The sequence below is a fragment of the Peromyscus californicus genome, unplaced genomic scaffold (assembly GCF_007827085.1).
Source record: "Peromyscus californicus insignis strain IS unplaced genomic scaffold, ASM782708v3 Scaffold_8__1_contigs__length_139910024, whole genome shotgun sequence".
Taxonomy (NCBI): Eukaryota; Metazoa; Chordata; class Mammalia; order Rodentia; family Cricetidae; genus Peromyscus; species Peromyscus californicus.
Genome location: NW_026294606.1, coordinates 24208523 through 24234228, shown reverse-complemented (window position 1 = coordinate 24234228; position 25706 = coordinate 24208523). Strand labels below are relative to the sequence as shown.

At 42.2% G+C, this 25706-nt stretch overlaps 1 pseudogene; it reads right to left on the bottom strand.

Annotated features, from left to right (window-relative positions):
- Positions 1–6771: 6771 nt before the first annotated feature.
- Positions 6772–7421, bottom strand: LOC128103812 (transmembrane protein 11, mitochondrial-like; annotated as a pseudogene).
- Between the last annotated feature and the right edge of the window lie 18285 nt (positions 7422–25706).

Here is a 25706-nt window from a genome sequence, read left to right as displayed (position 1 = left end):
ACTTGATGATCTTACGTGGATTAAGGTTGGAGTTCAACAACAACATGAACTACAGAAAGCCTACAAACTCATGGAAACTGAGCAACTCTCAACTGAATTACCACTGGGTCAAGGAAGAAATAAAGAAAAAAATTAAAGACTTCCTAGAATTCAATAAAAATGAATGTACAACATACCCAAACTTATGAGACACTATGAAAGCAGTGCTAAGAGGAAAGTTCACAGTACTAAATACCTTCATAAAATATTTGGAGAAATCTCATACTAGCAACTTAACAGAACACCTGAAAGCTCTAAAACAAAAAGAAGCAAACACACACAAGAGAAGAAGACAGCAAGAAATAATCAAACTGAGAACTGAAATCAATAAAATACAAGCAAGGAGAACAATACAAAGAATCAATGAAACAAAGACTTGGTTCTTTGAGAAAATCAACAAGTTAGACAAACTCTTATCCAAACTAACTAACAGGCAGAGAGAGAATATCCAAATTAGCAAAATCAGAAATGAAAAGGGGGACATAACAACAGGCACTGAGGAAATCCAGACAATCATTGGGTCATACTTCAAAAAACCTGTACTCCACAAAATTGGAAAATCTAAAAGAAATGAACAAATGTCTTGATAGATACCACATACCAAAGTTAGATCAAGATCACATAAACAATTTAGACAGACCTATAACCCCTAAGGAAATAGAAGCAGTCATTAAAAGTCTCCTAACCCAGAAAAGCTCAGGGACAGATGGTTTCAGCACAGAATTCTACCAGACCTTCCAAGAGCTAATACCAATACTCCTCAAATTATTCCACAAAATAGAAACAGAAGGAACATTGCCAAATTCTTTTTATGAGGCCACAGTTACCCTGATACTCAAACCACACAAAGACTTAAGAAAGAAAGAGAAATAAAAACCAATTTCCCTCATCAACATTGATACAAAAAATACTCAATAAAATACTGGCAAACTGAATCCAAGAACACATCAAAAAAATCATCTACCATTATCAAGTGGGCTTCATCCTAGAGATGCAGGGGTGGTTCAACATATGATAATTTGTCAATGTAATCCACCATATAAAAAAACTGAAAGAAAAAAATCACATTATCATCTCATTAGATGCTGAAAAAGCCTTTAAAAAATCCAACATCCCCTCATGATAAAAATCTTGGAGAGATCAGGGATACAAGGAACATACCTAAATATAATAAAAGCAATATACAGCAAACTGAAAGCCAATATCAAATTAAATAGAGAGAAACTCAAAGTAATTCCACTAAAATTAGGAACAAGACATGGCTTTCCATTCTCTCCATATTTATTCAGTATAGTACTCAAAGTTCTAGCTAGAGCAGTAGGACAATAAAAGGAGATCAAGGGGATACATACTGGAAAAGAAGGAATCAGTGTGTTGCTATTTACAGATGACATGATAGTTTACATAAGCAACCCCCAAAATTCCACCAGGTGTAAGCAGAAGTTTCTGTCTAGCAAGCCACTCCCAAGTAACCAAGAGGCTTAATATTAATTATAAATGCTCAGCTCATAGCTCAGGCTTGTTACTATATAACTCTTACATTTTAATTAACCCATATATCTTATCTATCTTATGCCATGGGGCTCATTGCTTGTTATCTCATTTTCTACATGTTCTGCTTCCTCTCCATCTGCTGGAGTCTCCCTGACTCTGCCCTTCTTCTTCCCATAGTCCTTAGTTTGGTTGTCCCACTTATGATTCCTGCCTGGCTGCCAGCCAGTTAGCTTTTTATTAAACCAATTTGAGTGACAAATCTTTACAGTATACAAAAAGATTATTCCACAGCAACCAGGAAACTCCTAGAGCTGATAAACACCTTTAGTGAAGTGGCCAGATACAAGATTAACTCAGAAAAATCAGTAGCCCACTTATACACAAATGATAAAATGTGTGATTATAGAATAAGCCTTTTCAGAACTCAAGGCAGTTGCTCAATGAAATCTTGAATAGGTATCAATGATGTGGTGTACATATTTTAATAAATCAAATAATTCTCACAATCAAATTAGCACTACTAGAGCATTCTCTGTTATACTTAGTGTGTAGGGGAATGAGGACAAGCAGAAGCCATTCTCTGAGCATATGTCCATTATTATTTCCAGTCACCACACTGTACATTGGGTCTTCAGAACACATTCATCTTAGAATACAAAATTTGTACCCTTGACCAACATTTCTCCATTTGATCCCACATTGAATGAACTGTACTTTGATTTTATAAAGTTTCCCATTGAAAACATAAATTCAAAGCCAGATGTCATGGCGCAACATCTATAACTCTGCCACTTGTGAGGCAGAGCAAGAGGCTAAGGAAGTCTAAGGTAATCATGAGTCTAAGAGGTCATTTCCCTCACCCACAAAGAAAAGAACAAACTTTCATATCAGCACATTTTCCCAAACATAATTTTTAATTTTCCAAATCATTGTCCTACAACTTAGCATCCCTATTAACAAGGCTAATTTCTCCCTTTGGAAAGAATGTATTTTAACTTAATCAAACATATACCCATTTCAGAATCATGTCTGTCCAAACTGAGTGGATCCACTGGCTTGTATCAACTCAGTGTAGAAAACAAATTCAAAAAGATTTTCATAAACTGAAAAGCAACTCTACACTTGTCAACATCAACAAATCCTTCACTTTTTGTAGCTTCTCAGCCAATTCGCACCATGTAGTTAAATCACAGCTAAAATATTCTATTGATTCATGTTAGAAAAAAAAGTATAAGTTCAGTATTATTGATCATAATTATTAATCTTAGCCTAAATTCTTATACCCACCTACTGATATTATTAATAATTTCTTTCTTTCTTTAGAGGTTCAAATTGGCTCATTTGCATGCTGTGTCCTTTTTGATGAGAAAATATAAAGTATGCTGCCACTCTTCCTTTGGGTTACTGAATACTAAGTGCTATACACAGAGTGTAGTTCTGGTTTGAGTGAACAGTGTAGTTAAGTCTCCGTGAAACTCTTCTCTGACTCCACTGTTGAGCATTGGAAAAGAGCACACTGTTTGGTTAGCACTTTCTCTTCTATTGGTATTTCTTCCAGCAGGCCTACAAATTGTCAGTGATTCACAACATACATGATTCTCTATTTACGCATTAATTAATTTATTTACTTTGAGTCAGACTATACAAGCCAAGCTAGACTGGAATCTCCTGAGTAGTCCAGGCTAGACCAAAACGTATTATACAGCCCAGCTACACTGGTTGCATGGCTGAGGGAAATGATGCCTCCTCCTTCAACAGCAATTAACTGTCAATAGTTCCTGAGGAAGGGGTAGGGTCTCTAGGGCCTTTCTGCCACCCAGGATGAAAAGGCCCAATCCAGCATGGTTTTGTACAGATAATCATAATTGCAGTAAGTTTATGAAGGCAACAGTTGTGTTGTGTCCAGAAGACATCTTTTTGCTGTACATCTGAACATCTCCAATCTCTCCTCCCTGTTTTTCGTGTTGTTCCCTGAGCCTTGGAAGGGGGATGATATCTTTTATATCAATCAAGTCATCCACAGTTGAAAGCAGTATTTGAGAGCTTGAAGAGTGTAACTCAGTGTAGAGCATATTTGTCTAGCACGGCGCCTGGGTTTGATCCCCAGCATCATATATATCATCATATATATATATATATATATATATATATGTGTGTGTGTGTGTGTGTGTGTGTGTGTGTGTGTGTGTGTGTTATGTTTGTATTTTGTGTGTATGTATATGTTTGTGTGTGTTTATATACATTCGTGTATGTGTATTTGTGTATTTATATGTTTGTATATGTGTATGTATATATATGTGTGTGTATATAGATGTATATATGAATAGCTGTGTATATGTATATACATAAATATATATGTATATATTGCTGTAACTAAACATCGTGACCAAAAAGCAAGGGGGAGGAAAGGGTTTATTTGGCTTACACATCATTGGAGGAAATCAGAATAGGAACTCAAGCAATGGTGGAACCTGGAGGCAGGAGTTGATGCAGAGGCCATGGAGGGGTGCTGCTTACTGGATTGCTTCCCTTGGCTTGCTCAGCCTGCTTTCTTATAGAACCCAGGACCACCAGCCCAGGGATGGCACCACCCACCATGGACTGGGCCCTCCCCTTTGATTACTAGTTGAGAAAATGCCTTACAGCTGGATCTCATGGAGGCATTTCCTCAACTAAGGGTCCTTCCTCTCTGGTGACTCTAGCTTGTGTCTAGTTGACACACAAAACCAGCCAGTACAACTGACCCCTTGTCAACTTGACACACAAATGAATCACCATTAAACCAGAACCCTTCCTTTCTTATTCATCTCCAAGATCTCACATTAAAATAAATAATTTTAAAAGTCCCACGGTCTTTACAAATTCAAACACATTAAAACTTCAGTCTCTTTAAAATATTCAGTCTCTTTTGAAAATTCAAGTCTTGCCGGGTAGTGGCGCACACCTTTAATCCCAGCACTCAGGAAGCAGAGGAAGGCAGATCTCTATGAGTTAGATGCCAACCTGGGCTACAGAGCGAGTTCCAGAAAAGGCACAAAGCTACACAAAGAAATCCTGTCTCAAACATCCCCCCCCCCAAAAAAAAAAAAAAGTTCAAGTCTTTCATCTGTGGGCTCCTTTAAAAATCAAAATTAAATCAAATACCTTCTTCAAAAGGAAAGAACCAGGCAGGGCACCATCACAATCTGAACCAAGCAAAACCAAACTCCAATAGTACAAATAACTCAGTGCCCAGTTATCTGGGATTCACTCACGATCCTCCTGACTCCTGCAAAGCTCTTATCAAATCACTATGTATTTTCTCAAAATGTCTCTTCAGGCTGTCAATTTTGTGTTTACACAGAAAATAAACCAACTCCTCTGATTGGCTCAGGGGCAGCCATCATAATTGTTATACTTGATGAAGTTTGTTAGGTATCTTCTAATCTTGCCTCTCATTTCTGTCCCCATCCTACAGCCAGCTTCCAAATAAAAAATCTGATGGCATGAACTAAATCATAATTTCCATATTTGATTCTGCACCTGATGCTTTTGCTTGAATCTCAAGCACACATGCGTGCTTCATTTTAGTCCAGTGTAGCTTATAAGATGGCCAAAACCCCCAAGTAAATCCGTGTGCTCTTCGGGGATTCTACGTCATCATCATTGTATGTTTCGCCGTCCTCATAAAATATTCAATAAACGGATGATCATGTTACTTAGGTGGATAGGAAGAGTAATTTGAACTGAGTGGATCCGTTGGCACTGAGTGGCGTGGTGACCGTGGCTGGATCTCCACGGCACCTGTGTCTCATGTGCTCACCTGGTTACAGCAGCAGCAGCCCAGACGACGTCGGCAACTAAGAAAGGTGGTTTTACCCAACAACAACGCTGTGGCTAGTGGAAAATAATTTTCATGCCTGCGATTGTTTTAAATGAATCAGCTGAGCTACAAATAAACAAAATGTAAAAACTTTAGTTGCTCTTCAGTCCTGTTCGCTTGACACTGCCAGAAGGCACCTATGGAGTGCCAGGGAGAGATGATCTGAAGAGAGAAGGGCAGGAGGAAAGATGAGGAACAGGAGAAGGTGAGCTCCTTCCATGGTTCCAGCTTGAACCATTAAGCGTAGGTAGACTAAAACAAATGCCTTCACTCAGATACTCATTTAGGGGAGGCCCGGAAAAAGAATGCAGCCACAATTTAAGGTAACTGTCAACATTTTTAAATGATTCATAAAACAGGAAGAGATCATTTCTAGCGTCGACATATTGAGCCTGCCCATTTTTCCACAGAAAAATAAGATGTGTATATTTTAGACCCATATGAAAGCCACTGGGACTCAATTCATGCTATTTTCTACCCAGTATGGTGGCTGATACATGTCAGGACCCCGATAAATAAATGCATTAAGTAAATGCCCCCACTTCCATTTGCAAGTTGAAGCTCCTAAGCATTTGTACAAGTTGATAAACTCTAAATGTATGCAGCATTTTAAGTACATACAAAAATCAACCTGTCATTTTTAATTTATAGAGGAGAAAAGACTACAAAAATAAATTCTAGAGTAAGCTAAGAAATCTGATATCAACTCTTGCATACCACACCATAACTGCAGGCCAATCAGATAACGTTCTCAAACACAGTTATCTCGAACTATTTATTGCTACAAAATCAAATCATCACTTGCTTTTTTTACCTGTATCTTTGGTTGTTGTTGTTGTTGTTTTTTAATGGCTTTGTTTAAGAAGACAAGAGAAGAGATTCCTAACCTTTGGGTTTTGTTGTTGTTGTTTGGTTTTTGTTTGTTTGTTTGTTTTTGTTTTTTAATAATTAAAAATATTTGGATTTGAGACTTAAAAACAAAATCTTTTTGTTGTTGTTGTTTTTGAAATTCTCATAATTTTAATGGCTTCCGGTTGGCTTCTGAATGGTATAGTTAAACAATATACTTAAGACATCCCCACAGCAAGTTCACACCCCTCAGTAAGTAGCGTTGGCTCCATCCATATTCCATTGCCCACTCAGACTTCACAGCCTGGGACCCACTCCTAGGTTATGGAAACAGACATCTTGGTGTAATGAGCTGAATAAACCCTTGGCATACCCACGATCAGTTATTTTTGTTGAAAAATAACGAGTATTAAACCAAACACTTTCCAAGGTGCTGTTGGTGTCTCATGGAGAAAACCCAAGGTGTTGCTGTAGGGATCTGAGTCCTGCGGGCCCTGTGCTTCTGCTCGCGTCCCACTCTCCTGCAGTCATACGGCGTAGAGCTCATAAACCTTCCTTCACAGTACACCAGGGCAGCCAGTGCTATTGTGTTGTGCAATCTCTTTCTGGGCAGGTCGTCCTTCCGAACCAGCACCACTGGTGTGGAGGAGGTGAGCGTGTGCAGAGGCAGGCGCGACAGTTTATAGGCACCACACTCCACCTGGTACTTGCAGCATGGGTCAAACTGCCAGGAGATCCCATAGAGGGTACAGCAGGCCAGGCTCAGCACACCAGCGGGCAGGGAGACGTAGTGGGAGCAATCCAGGGGCAGTGCCAATGGGGTGAAGAGGTTGGCAGTGCCAGCCAACACGGCTGTCTTGTGCAGGCAGTTGCCCACCGTGATCCAACGTGCTGCCTCATCTCCAATTCGGGTGGGCTCTATCACAATGTACTTGTACTGGGCTCCCAGCGCCTGCTCCAGCTCATACTCAAACTGGTCCTGGGCGTTCTCCCCACTGTAGATCTCATGCACTATGTAGCAGTCTGTGGCTGACAGGCTAACCCTCTCTCGGGAGCTACCGCCGCCCGGACCCAGACGCCTCCTTCTCCACGCGGCCGTCTTGGAGACTCTCGGCTCGTAGGGGGCTTTAAAAACAAAATCTTGATAGCACTTTATGCAGCTGGTGATTTCATACATACACGAGAACCTCCACAACATGTAAGATGCAAGACGGGAAAAGGGTAATGAGCTCTCTGAGGACAGAAAAAGTATCACCTCGGTTTTTTTGGGTGCCCATTTTCGGTTCCTATCTGTGGTCAAAGACATCAGCATGGGTCATCGTGAGGAGATGACTCACAAGATGTCTTACTTTGGTCACGAAAGCTTCAACTTCATCTAACTTTATGAGGACCTTATATCCTCTGAAAGCTTTATTAGGGACATAGGGCAGAAACAGTTCACCCATTCAGTGAAGAAGCAATGGTAGATGTCAGATGACCAGCTCACATCATGGAACCAAAAGGACAGAGGCTTAAAAAATGAACATCTCTTCCTCTGAGCTTATCCCATTTTCCCTTTGACTCTATTTATAGTAAAGTGTCATATTGACAGGGTCTTCTAGGACAAGAATATGAAATTCCCAACAGAAGGAGGATAAAATAACATGAAGGATGTCTTAAAAGGTCATAAGAAATCATACTATTAACTACCAAAACCTGTAATACACATAAGTCTGTGTGTAAATAAGCATATACGGTTTAACCGACCTTTTCTCATCCGAGTTGACAATGGCACCTTCAAGAGCCAAAGACCACCTAACAAACTGCCCGACACCAGGCATGAGAAGATCTCTTTTGGGTTACTGTTCAGGGTTGTCCAAGAGACTCCTCAAACACTCTGACTATTGGTATTGCCCTTGATTGCCCCCTTAGGTGGGAAGGCAAGTCCTTATTACTGAAGACACCATGTACTTCAGACACAGAGACCAGAGGCCCCTGAGCTGGATAGGACCTGAATGTCTTCTTCCTAAGGACTAAGGACTAGTTTGCAGGCTACTAGAAGGCACCATGCAAGTTTCCAAAGGTGGGAAGCAACCAACAGTCCTACCCAGCTGTGATGCTCACGGACCACAGTGACCAGCATGATATGATAGTTCAAAGGTGCAATATTAGCACACGTAACTTGGCACTAACCAACAGCTCTCTAATTAGACCTAACACCAACTCAACAGGAGGGAAATCATGTCTGGTCCTGGAAACCTATCCAACTATCCAGGGTTAGGGAAGTCATAAATCTTGGAGGAGGCTCTACAACCACCACTTTACTACACCATCGTATTTCCTAATTACATTCTAAATATTTGTCCTTATATTGGAGATAAATGTAGTCCTCACCCCCTCATCAAAGAAACTTCTCTTTGCAACAGATGGAGACCATTACAGAAAACCACAACCCATCAAAATGCAGACATATATATGTACATATGCGTATATTATATATGTATATATAGAGAGAGAGATACATATATGCATGTAACAATTAATGGGAAAAGAGGCTATGGATTTGAACATGAGCAAGAAGTAGTATATGGAGGTTTTGGAGGGGAAAGGAGAAAATCATGAAATTATAACCTCAAAAATAAAAGAAATAAAAAAAAGAAATTCCCATCAGAAATTTTAAAAAGTTGAGAAGAAAATGTGAACATGGGCGTCTCGGGAGGACAAACAGAATTGTTTATAAATAGTCTTCTGACGGGGTGAAAATCCCACCTTGGAAAGAGAAAACCCTAATAATTCCATTGCTGACAGCATTTGGGGACTTTTAAGCACTTAACGATATAAGAAGGCAAGGAAAACATGAATGACCCGGATGAGACGGGTTCACTTAATGAATCTGGACAGGCTGCATTTCCTCCAAGCATTCCATTAGCCATGTTTTGTCCCTTGGCTTATGTAAAAATATCGTATTATATAAGTGCCTGCGTTTGGACATGCAGATAATTAAAATAGAGGTTTAATGACCATTTGGCTTTACAAAGTTATGACATTTCCTATACAAAGTCAAGAGCTTATTTCCTCTCTAATTCATTTGATAACTTGCCTGGATGGTAACATGAGTTGTGTGTTTTAAGATATTATTTGTTTAGCCTAGGGGTAATGTAAATTCTAAAATGTAAAAGCTACAACTCTAACGATCTGTATAATAACACTCTGTATTTATCCAGAGCCAACTTAATGCCCTTTCTATTTTGTGTTCTCTGTACTTTTGACTAGAGCATTGGGGAAAAATATCCAAAGACGAGACCTCCAACGAGCAATTTTATGTACACAATATCTGCTACCAGCTCCATCCAAGTGTCTTTCCCCCTGCACACTACCAAATCCATTCTGTATACTCACCATTGGAAAGGAGTTTTCTGTTTTACATTTTCTTAATTCTAATTAAACAAATCTTAATCTTGACTTTAATGGCCACAATTATGATACTTCATTATGTTAAATGTTAGTTGCAACATAAGAATAAATTGTATAAACAGTTTAGCTGCAGTCGCATGGCGTCTGAGTGTACATTACTCATTAACAAGATGTGGGTAGCAGCAATTATAACATTTCCTCCTAATGTCCCCATTTATTGAGTCACAGCGGCAAGCCCCCTTTCACATAGCTCTCTGATTGACGATAGAGCTTTTGTGCTGGTAGTAAAACAGGCACTGTAACCCGCTGTGTGCCTCCAACTCGGATCGATGAAAGTACACATTAGCTCTTAGCCTCACAGGCCGGAGTTCTTGAAGGTCAAAATAGCCATCAGCATCACTGTAGGGTATAAAAATCATTTCACAAACTGTGAACAAAAACAACACAACTTGCTTTGCAGTGTGATTATTGTTTATAGATACAGCAAGCCAAGAATTAAAGCATAGCCTTGGGGCAGCGCAATTATTTACAGCTGAAGACTCATATCGTTATTAGCATGCTCCTAATTGCTTGAAGTTATATCAATGTTAGTTGATATAACACATTTTTTACAACATGCATGGAAATTGGGTCCTCTGCATATGGAGTGTCAGTTTAACTGGTAGATGGCTCTTTAATTTATCAAAGTTCTTTTTTTTCCCTTCTAATTGTTCTGTTTTGGTTTGATTTGGTTTTTCTGTTTTGAGGGGAGACTTTCCCTTAGCTGTGAGCAGGAAGAGTTGAATCTGGGCTTTAGTTTACATACTGTCTTTCAACACTAGCAACACCATGATTGTTTGGGGGTTTTTTCTTCACTAAAAACTGAGTCCATAAATGCACAGCAGTATCTTCGGTTAGTGAACCACACTTTCTTCTGTGTGGCTTGGCTTCTTCTTTTTTTCCCTATGTACTGATCTTGAAGTTTTGTTCAATGTTAAGAGCAGAACCATGCAGGAAATGGAGGTCTTTAGTCATGCCAAGTTGAGGTTTCCATCTCGTGATCAATGTATCAGGCCCTTTAAATATACACAAGGAAGACAGAGCTGCAGAAGTCCTGCAGTACAGATCAGGCCTGACCATGGTTTGGGAGAAGAGAAAGGAAAGGGTGGCCTTTGGGACTTGCAAGGCCAAAATGAGTTCTTCCTCTTTTTCATGGTGCTCTTTACCTGGATACGATTTCTTCTTCTTCTCCTTCTCCTTTTTTTGTAGTTTCTTGTCTACGTACAGTTGTCAACACTTCTACACTTGCTTCAAACCAGGTGGGCTCCTACTAAGGGGCCCGACCTGAAGGCTCTCAAGACCAGAAAAGAAGCTTCAAGAACACAATGTACAGTTTCTGCTATGTACTGTGTCTAAGGAAAAATCAGCCCTGACACATTAAGCTAAATGTTCACGTTGACAACAGTTAGTTGCAGCTGGGAAAATGAAGAAACTAATTCCAGAACAAACTGAGACAGAGTGAAGACATAAAATAATAATAATAATAATAATAATAGCCCCTGAAGAACAGCAGTCCCCAGTATCAGACTCTTCCTTCTGCAGACAGACTTTGAAAAGTCCCAATAAACTGTAGGTTTAAACCCAACCCCACGACTGGTTTCTTTCTCATTTCCTATCACAATGCATGGTCCTCCATGATATTATGATAAGAGGGCTGAGAAAATATAAATGTTTATAAAAATACTTCCCAAAGGGAAATATCAATTTAATGGCTAATGTATGTTTTCACAAAGTTGATCACCACTTGCAGATAGCAAAGTCTCTGAGCTTATCTGAGACAATCACTAATGGGGCTTATTGTTTACAGGTATGTGAAAACAGATCCCACGAGCCCTGATCTCGGTCACAGAGGTTCCCCCAGAGATCTTATGAAATTTAAGCTGCAATTGTCAACCTGTTAGAAGTCACCACGTTACTTAACACTGTGATCTTATCGAAGAGACATCTGGTAGAAATCTTTTCTGCCATCCGTGGACAATTCTGTTTCATCAAAGAGAATAACGTGTTAACCATTCTCTCTATTTTTAGGAGGACATAGAAGACGTTTAAGTCGGATTTTAGATTAATTTGTTTTAGACTGCCCTGCAACAAATTACAGATTCTGCAACTCTCCTGGTAGATTGTTTCCGGAAGCTCAACCTGCTGCAATTCCAGCGTCCCTTGCACACCATCTTGTGAAAATAGAAAGAAGATGAGAGGTTGGAAAAAGTCATTGTCACTGTGGGTAGCACAGGATGGCAAAGCTGTTTCCTCCACAGAGTGAGTGACATCTTAAGTAGAAGAGGCTGTATCAGGCACATCAGGTAATTTTGCATTGAGGTTTCTTTTTTTTTAAGTTTACCTTGTTTTGTATATAATATAATAGTTTCATTTTGTCTATATTCTAGAAGACAGAACAATCAAAATGAATTAGATGGAGAAAGCCAAGGAAGGCAGATTAAGTTTTTTTAAATAGTATTTGTCACTAAAACACTTAAGTATCTTCTCAGAGGTAGGATCACACATTCACACACTGCCTGACTTCCCTCTTGCTGCAGCTCACAGGCTTCACTTTACTACTACGGGGATTATTTTCAGGACCGGGCTCCATGGGGTGAATTACAAATCTCAACTTTCACCTTCAGATTTGGGTTAAGCAATTGCTTTTCTTGTGCCGCTGGCTGGAGTTGATTCCTACTGGGTGCAAACATAGGCATTGGTTCTCATGATACAATAGTTAGAAGAAGTTCCCTAACTCCATCATCCACAAGGCTTCACTCCTCTGCAGAAACAGTGAGTGAGGAAAACGTCACTCCAGCAACCGTCAACTGTTAGTTCTGAAGGATAAAGGGAGGCTGTTTTGAAAGTTCCATCTTCCAGGGGTGCCTTAGATGGAAACAAAAATATACCTGTGGTCCACTGCATGCAATCAAATACTTAAGATCTGTGAAATAAATATTTACTTTTTAAACCATCAAAAGAGCTCTCCTCAGTTCCTGGCTACCATGTATTCAGGGTTCTGCCCTTCCTTCCCAGGCTCCTCTTCTCTGCCATCTCAGCTCCCTTTTCAGGAACCTTGAGTCCAGGGCAGAAGGGTGGGGGAAGGGCAGCTGAGCAGGGTGGGAACAAGTCTTGGGATCTCACAGGTTACAACATCTGCTAGGCAGATAACATCTGCAGATAATGACAGGGCAGGGGTGAGGGGTAGAAAGGCCAAGCTGTAGAAGAGATGAGTGTGGGGGAAGGAGGGAGCTGTTGCAAGAATTCTGACACCTCCACCGTTCCCTCTGACCCTCTCATTGGCAGCCTCAGGGTGCATTTTAAGTTGTATTTTTCTGTTACTCTCCTCATTACTTCATTTCATTTTGTTTATGCACTTTCTTTCATTCTGGGGCTAATATGTTTTTCCTTAGCTTTGTTTCTTTTTCTAATGCCCTGGCAATTTCGTACATAGATATTCATAATGCGTTTTGGTCACTTTCACCTCCCCCATCTTCCTTTCTAATCCTCCTACTCCTGATGAACCCCGTTTTCTTCCCAACAGCCCCCTCCCACTTTCATGTCTTGTTTTGTTGGGGGGTTATTTCGTGACCCACTAACTTGAAATAGGGTACCTAATTACTAATAACGCCTGTGCATGAGCAGGAATGGGAGGAGACTGTTGCCTGGAACATGGGCAGCTTTCCCATTTAACTGATAGACCACACGAAGGCACAGGCCCTCCCTGAGCTTCTCTTTCATTCACAGAACAAAACAGATAGTGTTTGCAATGACTAGAAGCTGGACTGGTGACTCCCAATGTCACCCACACACAGTACCTTCAGCATATTTGCCCTGCTGCCCTAGCCAGAGCCGGTGCTGGGGTGAAAGAGACCTCTGTAGTCCCTTGAGAGCCACAGATAGCAAAGCTGAATGGGCAGCAGGCAGCTCAGACTTGAGTGCTCTGAGCATCATGCATTCACTGGTATGGAGGAACAAGGAGGTGCCTACTGTCTACTCCGAATGGACTCCTCAACACCCCCCCCCCCCCGCGCCCCCCGGCCCTGCCAAGCTTCAAACTGTGGTCAAAAATCGAGGAGGATGAAGGCAAAAAACAGATCAACCCTGAGCCCATGACAGCACACAGAATTAAACCACCACATAGTCTCTCCTTCCTCCTGTTTCTCTCCTCCCCCCTCTTCCCTTCCCCTCTCTTTCCTCTCTTCTCTCTCTGTTCTTCTCCCTGCCTGTCTCTCGTGTGTGTGTGTGTGTGTGTGTGTGTGTGTGTGTGTGTGTGTGTGTGTGTCCCTCTCTCTTTCTCTCTCTCCCTCTCCCCCTCTCTTTCCCTGCTAAATATGCAACTATTTCAGCCATAGGCCTATCAGATCCTCCCAGGTACATCTCATTTCTATCACGGACTTGAACCATGGAGCGGGAACAATGGCCGACAAACTGACCCAGGTCCACAGAGGCATGGCATAAAACTGCGCCTGCCATTTCAGAAATCCTGTTTTACACACGTCCCAAGGCAGGGCTCATAAGCACACGAGGGAAAGCCAGCTTCTTGAGCAGCTACTGCCAACTAATTCAGACAGTAGCAGACACTTCCTCCATCAAATAACTGTTTAAAGTTTAATGATGATTTCAGCCTTTCCGTTGCTGTGACAAAATCAGTCAGTCAACTTAAAGGAGAAAGACGCAGTTGGCTTGAGACATCAAAGGTTTGAATCACGGTTGTTCAGCCTCAGCCCTGTTGACTCAGGGAAAGAAGGGGAAAACATCATGGCAGAAAGTGCACCATGAAGGAAGGCTTCGCAAGAAGTTCTTTGTGAAGTGAGTAGGGTATGAAGGCTCTGGGGGCAAGAAATATCCTCCCAAAGTGCACCCCAGTCAGTTTCCTACTTCCTACAACCCCCTCCAAACAGCCCATTCAGGCTTCATACATTGCCGTGGTCAGCCCCGTCCTGAGCCAATCATCTCTCAATAGCGCCACCCAGGCACCAACCTTCAACACAGGAGCCTCTGTGGCCTACACTTCACATCTCAAGCCTAACAGTTGGATGGGTCCAGCACCCACACTGTGGGGAAATCTAAGGCATTGGCTAATGACAATAAGAAGCATCAAGAAGTTTTGGCCTCAGCAGCCTGGGTTCCCATCATTGAGCAGCACTGAGCAATTTCCTTACTGTCTGGGCACCTCAGTCTTTTCAATATTCCACTCCCCAGAGCCACAGTGAGGAACAAACAGAAACACAAGGGAACCTGGTCGACTGTCATTCGAACCCGCTGTCTATTAACAAGGTCACGCATTTTTCTACCATCCCATACCTGAATTCCCAAACACAGTTCAAATCTTATCAAGGTTATAGCCATGTCAAAGAGTGTCACGTGAGCCAAGAAGATGGTTCAGTGGGTGCCCCTGCCAAGACTGGCAGTCTGAGTTTGATCCCCAGGACTCACACAAAGACAGAACTAGCTCCAGCAAGCTGCCCTCTGACTTCTACAGACATATGGTGGCTGGTGACATGTGTGTCCCCACACACACACTCACAAATAATAAGAAAATGGAGTTTCTAAAACTTTAAAATGTGTCAAGGGCTATGAATAAATATGACAAGAAGATTCACATTTAGCAACTTAAGATCATTGAGATTCTGGGTGCGACCATAACGCACACACAAAGGAAGCATTTGTTCTTGTTGCTAAGCAATGCGTATAATATCAATTTTATTCCATAATAGGCCAATTAAGAAAAGGACAAGTAAAAGGCTTAGAAATGATAACTTAAGAAAGCAAGCGGTGTGGGGGAACTAAGCACTCTCTCCCACAAGAACCACAATAAAATACTAACCGGGGATGCAGGCAGGAGCCCTTGTTACCAGACAGACAGCCTGACGCCCCTCTCAGAGCATTCAATAAACCTGTTCGTTTGCTTGTTGTTTTTTGGCTTTGTTTTACTTCTGGTTTTAGAGTTGTTGGGTTTTCTTTCCCCCACTAAAGCACAGGTGGTTCTCTGTAGATATTAGCATACTTCAGTATAACGACTCATCGTGGCTCCCATTAAAAGTATTTACCTCAAGAATGGGAAGGTTTTCTTTTGTGATGCAGAATTAAGGGCGAGAAAGCCAGCAGCATGGCCAGGTTAGTCCTATTGGTGTATTCCAGAAGTTCTAGAGATGGGTGGAGGTGGAACTGAACTTTAGACTGCTCTCTTGTCATCCATGTGTTGAACAGCCAGCACTCCCGTCTCACATTAGCATACCATTTAGTCAAAGCTAATGTGTCATTAACTTTCTCCCTGTTGGGACAAAGTGCCAGACTCAACATAAGAAAGGCCAACTCCGTTAAGGCAGGAAGGTCAGGCAGCTGGTCATACTGTGCTCAGATCCCAAAAGCAGAGAGGAGACAGGAAGTGGGGCGGAACTACAAAAACCTCATGGCCTGCTCCCGGTGACCCACTTTCCCAGGCAAGCCCCTCTGCCCACAGGTTCCACAAGCGTTCGAACACATGAGCCTGAGTGTACCATTTCACACTCAGACCACACATCGAAACATCCCAAACTAGTTTCCACATTGAAAATAGCTCCAGAAATGTCTAACTATGAAGATACCCCTAAGGTGTACTCCCAAAGCAGCAGATTAAACCCTAGAGGGGTGTGGGTTGACCCTTGTTCAGAAGGATACAGACGCAGAAATTAACAATGAGGAGGCAGCTCTTGGCCTCATGGGAGACTTCCAAGGTTTCGTCTCCAGAGTAGAAACTGAAGGAGTCTCTTATCTACCATGCTTTCCTATTTAAGCACACAGCCTCTCAGAGGTTTCAGTCACACACACACACACACACACACACACACACACACACACACACACACACACACACACACACACATACCAACTACACAGAGCGTTAGCTGTCTCTGCTAATGAACATCCTCTCTGTCATCCTCAGACATCAGCGGCTGAGGACATTTCAGTTTTCATCTCCTATGGCTGTGAAGAGCTTTCAGATTTAGCTTTGAGCGCTCTTCCTTTTAAGTGAGATTCAGACGCTGTAAGACAATAGGAACCATTAGCCGTAACTCCATCTGTATCTCAGGCGCTGTGATGAGCCCCCTAGCTTTAATAGTTATCAAAACTGCAACTTCTACTGTGGACCTTTCATCTGCAGTCAGCCCCTACCCCCCCACCACCCTACCCCAACCCCACCCACGCACCCCTCCCCCACCACTCTGCATCACCAGGCTGCAGCCTTGAAGCATTGAAGCTTCCGGGTTTTTTGTTTGTTTGCTTGCTTTTTTTGATTTGTCTGTCTCCCATCTTGACAGCCCTGTGTTTGCTGTCCCCTAACTATAGATTATTCTTTTCTAAAAATTATCTGTGTTTATGTGTACGTGCATGTGTGTGAGTGTGCATGTGGAGGCCAGAGGTCAACACTGGGAGTCTTGCAGGATCTCTTCTCCTGCTGATTTTTTGAGACAAGGGCTCTCACTGAACCTGGAGCTCACTAATTCGGCCAGACTGGCCAGCCCGGAGGCTCTGAGCAGCCTCCTCTCCTTACCACCCCAAGGCTGGGATCACAAACGCATGTCTCCTGAGCTCAGATTTTTACGTGGGTGCTGGGGATCCAAACTCAAAGCCTTGTGCTTGCATGCCAAGTACCTCACCCACCAGTCATCTCCTAGTACCCTGGCCCCAAACTTGCCTTTTCTTTATTGTTTCTTTCCTTGGCTGATGACTGACATCTGTCCTTCAAGGACAGACTGAGAGCTCCCTCCGGATGTCTCTTCCTCTGGTGTCATTTTTCTGGGTGTCTCTGCTTCCTGTGCTATGTGTGACTACATGTAGACGAGGTGCGCTGTTTGCTCTGTCACCGGTGTGTCCCTGTAAGAGGGGACAGAAGCCTGGTGTATTGATCCTTACTTCTCCAGCACAGTAACTACTCTTCGATAAATAGTCTCGGATTTTCCATTGGTCCCAAAGGATGAGATTGTCAAAAGTGTATCGCTTGTGCTTTTTTGCAGATGCTTATTAGTTCTGAAGTACCCCAAGATTGCTTTGAGGGCCGTGCCGTCATTTCAGATGTTCCTCGGGGTTCCTTCACGGAGGGTTACATTGAAGCTGTTTTAAATAGGGAAGAATCTCATGCAGGCGACACAGGGCATATGCCACGCTGCTTCACTTCACTGAGGGCTCTGACCAGTCCTTTGTCCTTTCTCTGGAATTTTTATTACATTTTTGGGGGTTGTGTTGTTTTGTTTTGTTTGAGACAGGACCTCCTATGGGCCAGGCCTTGAATTTCCAATCCTCCTGCCTCCACTTCAGGGATTACAGGTACACACCAGCACACCCTTGCCTGAGTCCATGAAGCATTTTCCCAGGCTCCTACTTTTCACTCATCTCCAGAGTTGCCCCCTACACCTGGTGGGTCCCGCTCACCTCCTCAGTCAAACCTTCTTGTTGCCATCATTGAAAGAGGTTCTAAACTCCCTTTTCCTCTAATAAGCAACTGACTAATTGGGAAAGAGGCAGTAATTTCCCCCAGACAGGTACTTCCCATAACATCCTCCTCAAGTGGCTATGTGCCACTCACAGCTGGATTCCTTGGGAGTGCCACCCCTCACTCTGGAAATTTAAGGCTTTTCTGGAGTTTGCTATCAGAGAACACTTTGCCTCCCGAGTGATAGGATTATGGGTGTGTGCCACCACTGTCTGGCCTCTATGTCTAATCTAGTGACTGGCTCTGTCCTCTGGCAAGCTTTATTGGGGTACCCAATATATCACCACAAAGTAGTAACTTCTAGAATGAACACTCACATATCTCAGGTATTAAGCCACTTAGCCTGCACAGGTATCTCCTCTCAAAGATGTATGTGAGGAGTTAAACACAAGAGGAAGAATTTGCATCATTCATGTAACGGCTTCGTATCTGTTTTCTTTGCATGCTGGAGTCAGAAGCGCTTGGCACCCCTGCAGCGAGTCAAGACTCTAAAAGTTGTAGGGGAATTTCTCTCTTCAGAATACTATCAGATGTGTGCAAAGGCTGACAGAGCTGATTGCAATGCCTTTCCAACATGTTCCCTGAGGATACACCTTTTTTGTTTTTAAGCAGGATGCCATTATTCTGAACATTCACAAACGTGAACCGCCAACATACACTGGTACTCTGTATGAACACTGCTTTGATCCTGTGTAAAGTGGCCTGGGAACCTGAAATCAGAAGGAAAATGAGTGGAGAGGAGCCCTAGGGGACAATGTTTTACAAATTAGAACTCCCATGCAACCTCTAGAAGAGTTCACAGGGCACCATATTAGCTTAGGAAGGCCTAGCAATGCCATTTCCATAGCTTATCATCTTAATACCTAAAATGTGCAGCACAAATCATTCATCTAAATGTTATGTGTTGATATCCTCTACTTTTCATCATGGATTGCACCGTATAGGATTGCAATACCTATAATATGAGCATTCAGGCCACAGGATGAATAAAATGAAGTAAAATCATGCATCAGAACCAATTTCTCCTGGGGTCTGATGATCAGTGGGTAAAGTCCTTGCCACAGAAGTGTGAGGATCTGTATGAGAATTTCTAGAACCCACACAAAGGATGAGTCAGTCATCCAAGTGCTCCACATGTGAGAGGGGAGCTAGAGACACAACACGAGAAGCCCTGGAAAAAAAAGGAAATAAAGCCAGGCAGCTCACAACAGAGCAAACAATGAAAAAAAACACAGCCTCAAACAAGACAGACACACCTGAGACTGTCCTCTGACTTCATTACATGTGTGTGGCACATGCACACCCACACCCACACCCACTAACACTCACACACAGAGACAGAGAGAGAGAGAGAGAGAGAGAGAGAGAGAGAGAGAGAGAGCGCAAATGCACATAAAACTTAACAAGAAATCATGAAAACAAAGTGACTTTAAATCTTCCAAAAGAGTGGAAGGGTCTAACAATTGGCAATTAAACATCTGACTCATCTCTTTCTAGCAAGAAATTACCAGGTTGGACCTGCTTGTCTGGTATCAGTAATGGTAACTTTCAATTGCTGTTCAGAAATGAATGAAGTTAGCAGGGTTTGGTGGTGCATACTTTCAATTCTAGCACTCAGGAGGCAGAGACAGGTGGATCTCTGTGAGTTAGAGGACAGTCCAATCTACATAGATTGACTCTGTCTCAAAATAAATAAATAAACTAACAACAGCAAACACCCTTCCCCCAAAAAGGAATTCATGAAGTTGATATTGGCATAAATTTAAATATTTGTAAATTCATTACCCTACATCAAGGTTGTTCAGGAGTTGGCTCTCTCTTTTCTTATAAGAAGCATGTGGAAGTGAATGGGAATGAATATGTTCCTCTACCCTGGAGAACAGGCTGTTCAACATGTATAGCCCTAAGGACATGACCTCACTGTGTCCCCAGAACACCCTTATGAGGTAAACACTATCATTACTCCATTTCAAAGATAAGATAAAAAGGACTGAAGGACCTGTTCTAGGGGAGCCAGAAGGAGGTGAAGATCAAATTACCCACACTTCTAGAATCTCAAATACCAAACCCACGTTCACATTCCTCTGTTGCTCCCATAGGTATGAGACAAAGAAGGCCCACAGGTTGTCATAGTTAGAGACCCAAAGCTTGCCTTCCAAAACTATAGCTGTGCCATTTGCTGGCTTTGCACACCTGACACAAACCATCAAATCCATCTCTACTTCCCTTTCCTGTTTGTCAAATAGGATATTAGTCCCTACTGGGAATGGTTATTGAGAATTAGTTACTATATGCACTGCTCCTAGGACAGACGTCTGCACACACTGGGTGTTCAATGTATCTTTTTCTTCATAGAAACTGCCACAGCTCATCTGTGCCATTACAACAAAGCCCGTAGACGTGGTGTGGGTGGTCTTGCCTCTCAACTTGACTGAGTTAATAGGTATGTAGGATTGGTGAATGCCTTGTGTTTCTTTGGAAGTCTGTCCAAGAATGCTTGACATGGACAGTAAGGACTGACCCTGAATGTGGGTGTCACCTTCCAACAGGCCGGCTGTGGGATGAAAAAGGAAGTCACAGGAGGCAGTGCAAACCTGCAAGTCCTTTCTTTTCTGTGAGAACCTCTTTCTCAAACTGTTGGCACCTTCTAACTTGGGACTTCAGTCTCTTCAGCCTTCTGATGTTGACTCAGTGCCGGACGACTCTGCAGGGAACTTCCAGGCTTCCAGTGCTAACTTAGGGCTGCCAAGGTATCCCACTTTCTAGACAGAGACTGATTTTCCCCTTCTCCAGCATGTGGACAGCCACTGCTGAGTTACCCAGGCCACTATCAATAAGCTGATCCTATAAATCTCCTATCATTATATACATATGTATTTTCAAATATATATAATTATATTTAATACCCACATGCACATTCTATTGGTACTGTTCCCCTGAAGAATCCTGCCACATGCAGCATAATCTGTAAGGAAAACAACTTAGTTCTCCCAGTTTTGAAGTCCAATGCTACACCCCAATATAGCACCTGTCACTATGTCCTCAGAAGGCACATGTGCTGTGTCCACATAGGGCAAAACAGACAGAAAAGAGTAATGCCCATTATCCAAGCCCTTCAGTGACTCTGATATGATCCATGTGGGCTCCATGCTCTGTCCTAACCATCCCGAGGCCACCCTTCCACTTCGTAAAACTAGTCTATTGGCCAATATGTTTTAACATTATATCTTGAGAACCTCTTAGGGCACAGAGAAAACTAGTCTCTTCTAAGGAACGGGCAAGATGTTGAGGCAAAAGCACATTGATTTTTTTTCCAACAGTATGATAACTTCAGAGAACCCACTAGACCTGGACTACCAGTTTCCCAATCAAATCCTGATACATGATTCAGAAGTATTGAAACAATTCTAGGAATGCATACAAACAGGTGCAAGAAAGAATTTATTTTTCATCTCTAGAGCAGGTGTTCTCATTCTTTTGAACTCTAAGGCCACTTAATGGATGCGTTGGAAGCTGCTGTGGACCTTCTTATGCACATACAAATAAGTTTCTGCACATAATTTCAGGTGTGCCAAGATTCCGGAAGCTTATGTTCCCCAGAGGGGATCCCTGCCTTGGAGGGATGTGATTGAGACAGGAGACTCATATCTTTATGGGGTCCTTTGTAACCAGTGAGATGTTTTTGAAAACATCACAAATATTCTTTCCCAAATAGGAAGAATGAAGCCAAAGTTCTCTAAAAGTATGGTTCCTGCTAATTCAGTAATTCTGGTGTCAGAATGATCTCCCGGGTTCTCTCCAATGACCGGTTTCAGTCATTTACTATTCTCCTCTCTGGGTTTCTTAATTACTATTGATCTTGCTTTAGCTAGTGCTGCCAACTCTAAAGAAAATGGAAAATGACCTTAATCTTTATGGACATCTTCTGATTTTTGAATTTATAATTTACTGCTCAATATCTTCCAAGTTTCTATAAATGAAATTTGCATGCTCATGAACACTCTGGTTATTTGATTGCTAGTGTACACACAATGATCTAAGTTGCCTATGAACAGAACTCATGAATAGTACATAATTGAATTCTTCGAGATCCCCATCACCCTATAATGCTGGCCATCTTTAACTGCAAACTTCTTTAAATGGTAGATTAAAGAGGGAAAGAAAGGAAACCTTTAATGTTTACCAGCTGAGAGCTTGACCATGAATGCATCACAGGGACTCCCGAGGCTCATTAAGATTTTTTTAAGTCGCAGAGCAGACACTCTGGTAAAATAGTGTTACCCATATTGTTATTTCTTCCTGTGTCAGCAAAGCCTTGCTGTGGATGACAGCTTCTTATTGTCCCATGGGTCTGCAAAGCCTTGTCATGGATGTTGTCTCAATGACCATGGTCATCTTTCTTGTCTTATTTTGAAAAAACTTGGGGTTTTCAGAAAAGTTACCAAGGTGGTACATAGAGGCCCCGTATGCTGAGGATTTAGCCACCTCCTCCTGTGAAGTATTGCATAAATGATCATTGTATGATTGTCAAAAAGAGAAAGACATCCCTGTGGCAGGGAAAACAGTCAATTGGTCATGTGCTTGGCACACATCATGAAGAGCTGAATTTGATCCCCAGCACCCATGTAAAAAGCTGGGCATGGTGGCACATATCTGTAATCCTTGTGTTGGGGAGGTAGAGAGAGGAGCATCTCTGCCTCTCACTGGCCAGAAGCCAACCTAATCAGGAATCCTCAGGCCAAAGAGAGATCCTGTCTCAAAAGACAAAGTGAGCCAGGCGGTGGTGGCGCACGCCTTTAATCCCAGCACTCAGGAGGCAGAGGCCGGCGGATCTCTGTGAGTTCGAGGCCAGCCTGGGCTACCAAGTGAGTTCCAGGAAAGGCGCAAAGCTACACAGAGAAACCCTGTCTCGATAAACCAAAAAAAAAAAAAAAAAAAAAAAGACAAAGTGAGTGGCTCTTGAGAAATGATGGCTAAGGTTGACCTCTGACCTACACACACACACACACACACACACACACACACACACACACACACACACACACACGGTCAACCACACATTCACACACACTTGTGTACCCATATGCATATGAACATGCATACATATAAACACACAAGAAAAAAATCAGCACTAGTTCAATGCTATCTACTACACCGCATCCTCAGGTCTCGGAGACAGCACTGATGTCCTCCCTCCTCTCGGTATGGAATCTGATTGAGGACACCACATTAGCTCAGTGCGTGCTGAGTCTTCCCTGGTGAGGGTCTGTCTTTGCATCTTCCCTAGTCTCCATGACTTGAGTGTCGATCCAGTGTTTCTTTCATGTACTATCTCTAGTCATGTTTGTCTGGTGCCTACTCATGATTTGCCTGGGGCTATGTTTTGGGGAGAAGAACCCCACAGAAGCAAAATTCCCATCTCATAATGTCATCTTGAGGATAACATCAGAATTACTTATGGCCAGTGATACTACCCTGAATCACTTAGTCAAGGTGAACTTGGACCGCTTTCGACATTTCAAAGCCCTAATTTTTTCTTTAATCTATGTGTTGGAAGCAAGTCACTATGATAAGCCCTAATTTTAGAGTTAAGCTTTAACTTCTGAAGCTGTGCGGGGTGAGGAGAGGTATAGGTGTGCGCATGTATATCATTCAAACAACTTCTGGAGCCAACCATCCATTACTGTGTCCATTTACAGAGATCAAGATAGGGCTGAACAAGCCTCCTAGCTTGAGTATAGAAGAAATAGTGCACAAAACCAGATCTTCTAATCCCCATTCCTTTGTTCACTTTCCCATAGTGTGGTGTCCATTTAAGCAGAATTGTTTGTTCAGTGTCTAGCAGGAACGCAGCAATATGCATTTTCATTTTTCCTTTTGTTGGACACCTAAAACATCTCTTAGTTGATATAACTTGAATGTGACTGAAAAGATCAGAAGGGTTTCCAAAATCTGTTTTAAGGCCTTTCATATATGGCACGAGAGACCCTGGGTCTCCAAGGACCCATCCCTTCTTCATGCTGTGCACCATTCAGCTGTGGATTCTCCACACAGGCCTTTTCCTGCTGCAAGAATGTCTGGTAGAAATACACTTTTCTATAGCATCAATGAAAGGTAGGATTAAAGTTTTGCCATTTACCTCAGATAATGGATCCTTTTCACTAAGTCCAGAAGGCAGCCTATCACAGTGCACACACATCAGGAGGTACCTGCAGGGCTATGTTGCCTAAATCAGCAGTTTTCAACTTGTGAGTCTTGACCCCTTTGGAGTCAAATGACCCTTTCAAAGGGGTCACATATGTGATGTCCTGCATATCAGATATTTGCATTATGATTCATAACAGTAGCAAAAGTACAATTATGAAATAGCAACGGAAATGATTTTATGATTGTGGATGCTTACAACATGAGGAACTGTATAAAAGGGTTGCAGCGTCAGGAAGTTTGGAACCGCTGGCCTGAACGATCCAGGCACATTTTTGAAGTGTGCTCACCACCTTCCCACTGTCAGCGTCTTCTCCATGTCTGTCTTCCTGCACACACCAGGCTTTGGAGACTCATAGGAACATGATAACTTTCAGTCGAGGTAAAAGGAAGCCAGATTGTAACAGGTCACACAAAGGAGGAAGGATTCAGTGTCACATTACTAATTCCCGGGAGTGAGCCCAGGTCACCAGACACCCCTCATGTGAAGTTCAGAAATTCACAGAGTTTTAGAGCTCATATTTCTTCTGACACAACTGCTTGTCATATCAATCAGTCAAGTCATGTTTAATAAGCACTTACTTGCAATGGTGAGCCATTGAACCCACAGGAGAGTTGATCCAGAGGGACAGCATACCACCCACCAAGGTGCTCACAGTGCAGCAGAAAGACACCATACATAAAGGGAGACGTTCCAGTCAACTACAAAATTGGGTGGCTCTGTGTTACCTGTTTTGAGGCTTCTTGGGTTTTGTTGTTTACTTAAAGATGTGTGTGTGTGTGTGTGTGTGTGTGTGTGTGTGTGTGTGTGTGTGTGTGTAAGACAGAGAAAGAGAGAGAGAGATGCACAGGTACACAGAGAGAGATTGGCTATTCTCAAATAAAGATCAATCACATATTATTAAATTTGTAGCAAATTAAAAAGAGCCCAAGAAGAGTCTCTCTGCTAAGCTCGAAAATGTATTTTTTTAATCTTTTTAAAATTTTGTGGTTAAATTTACATAACATAACATGCATAGTTTTGTCAGACATGATGGCACACAACTGTAATTCCAGTACTTGGGACACTGAGGCCAGAGGAATGGGAGTTCAAGACCATCTTATGCTACATAATAAGAACTTGTCTTAAAAATTAAAATTAGTAATTAAAAATAAAATATTTTCTAGTTTCGAGAATCTTAATACTTTAGTCCTGCTCTGTAGCTGTTTCCTCTGAATTGAATCATTCCCTTCCTTAAGCAGGCACAAAAGGAAGAATCCTACAGGACTCTGGATGTAAAGGAAATTTACAAGGCTTAGGAAGTTCACAAAAGTTACAAGGTTCAGGAAGCTAAAAGATTCACAAGGTTCCTCCATAGGTTCCGTAAACAA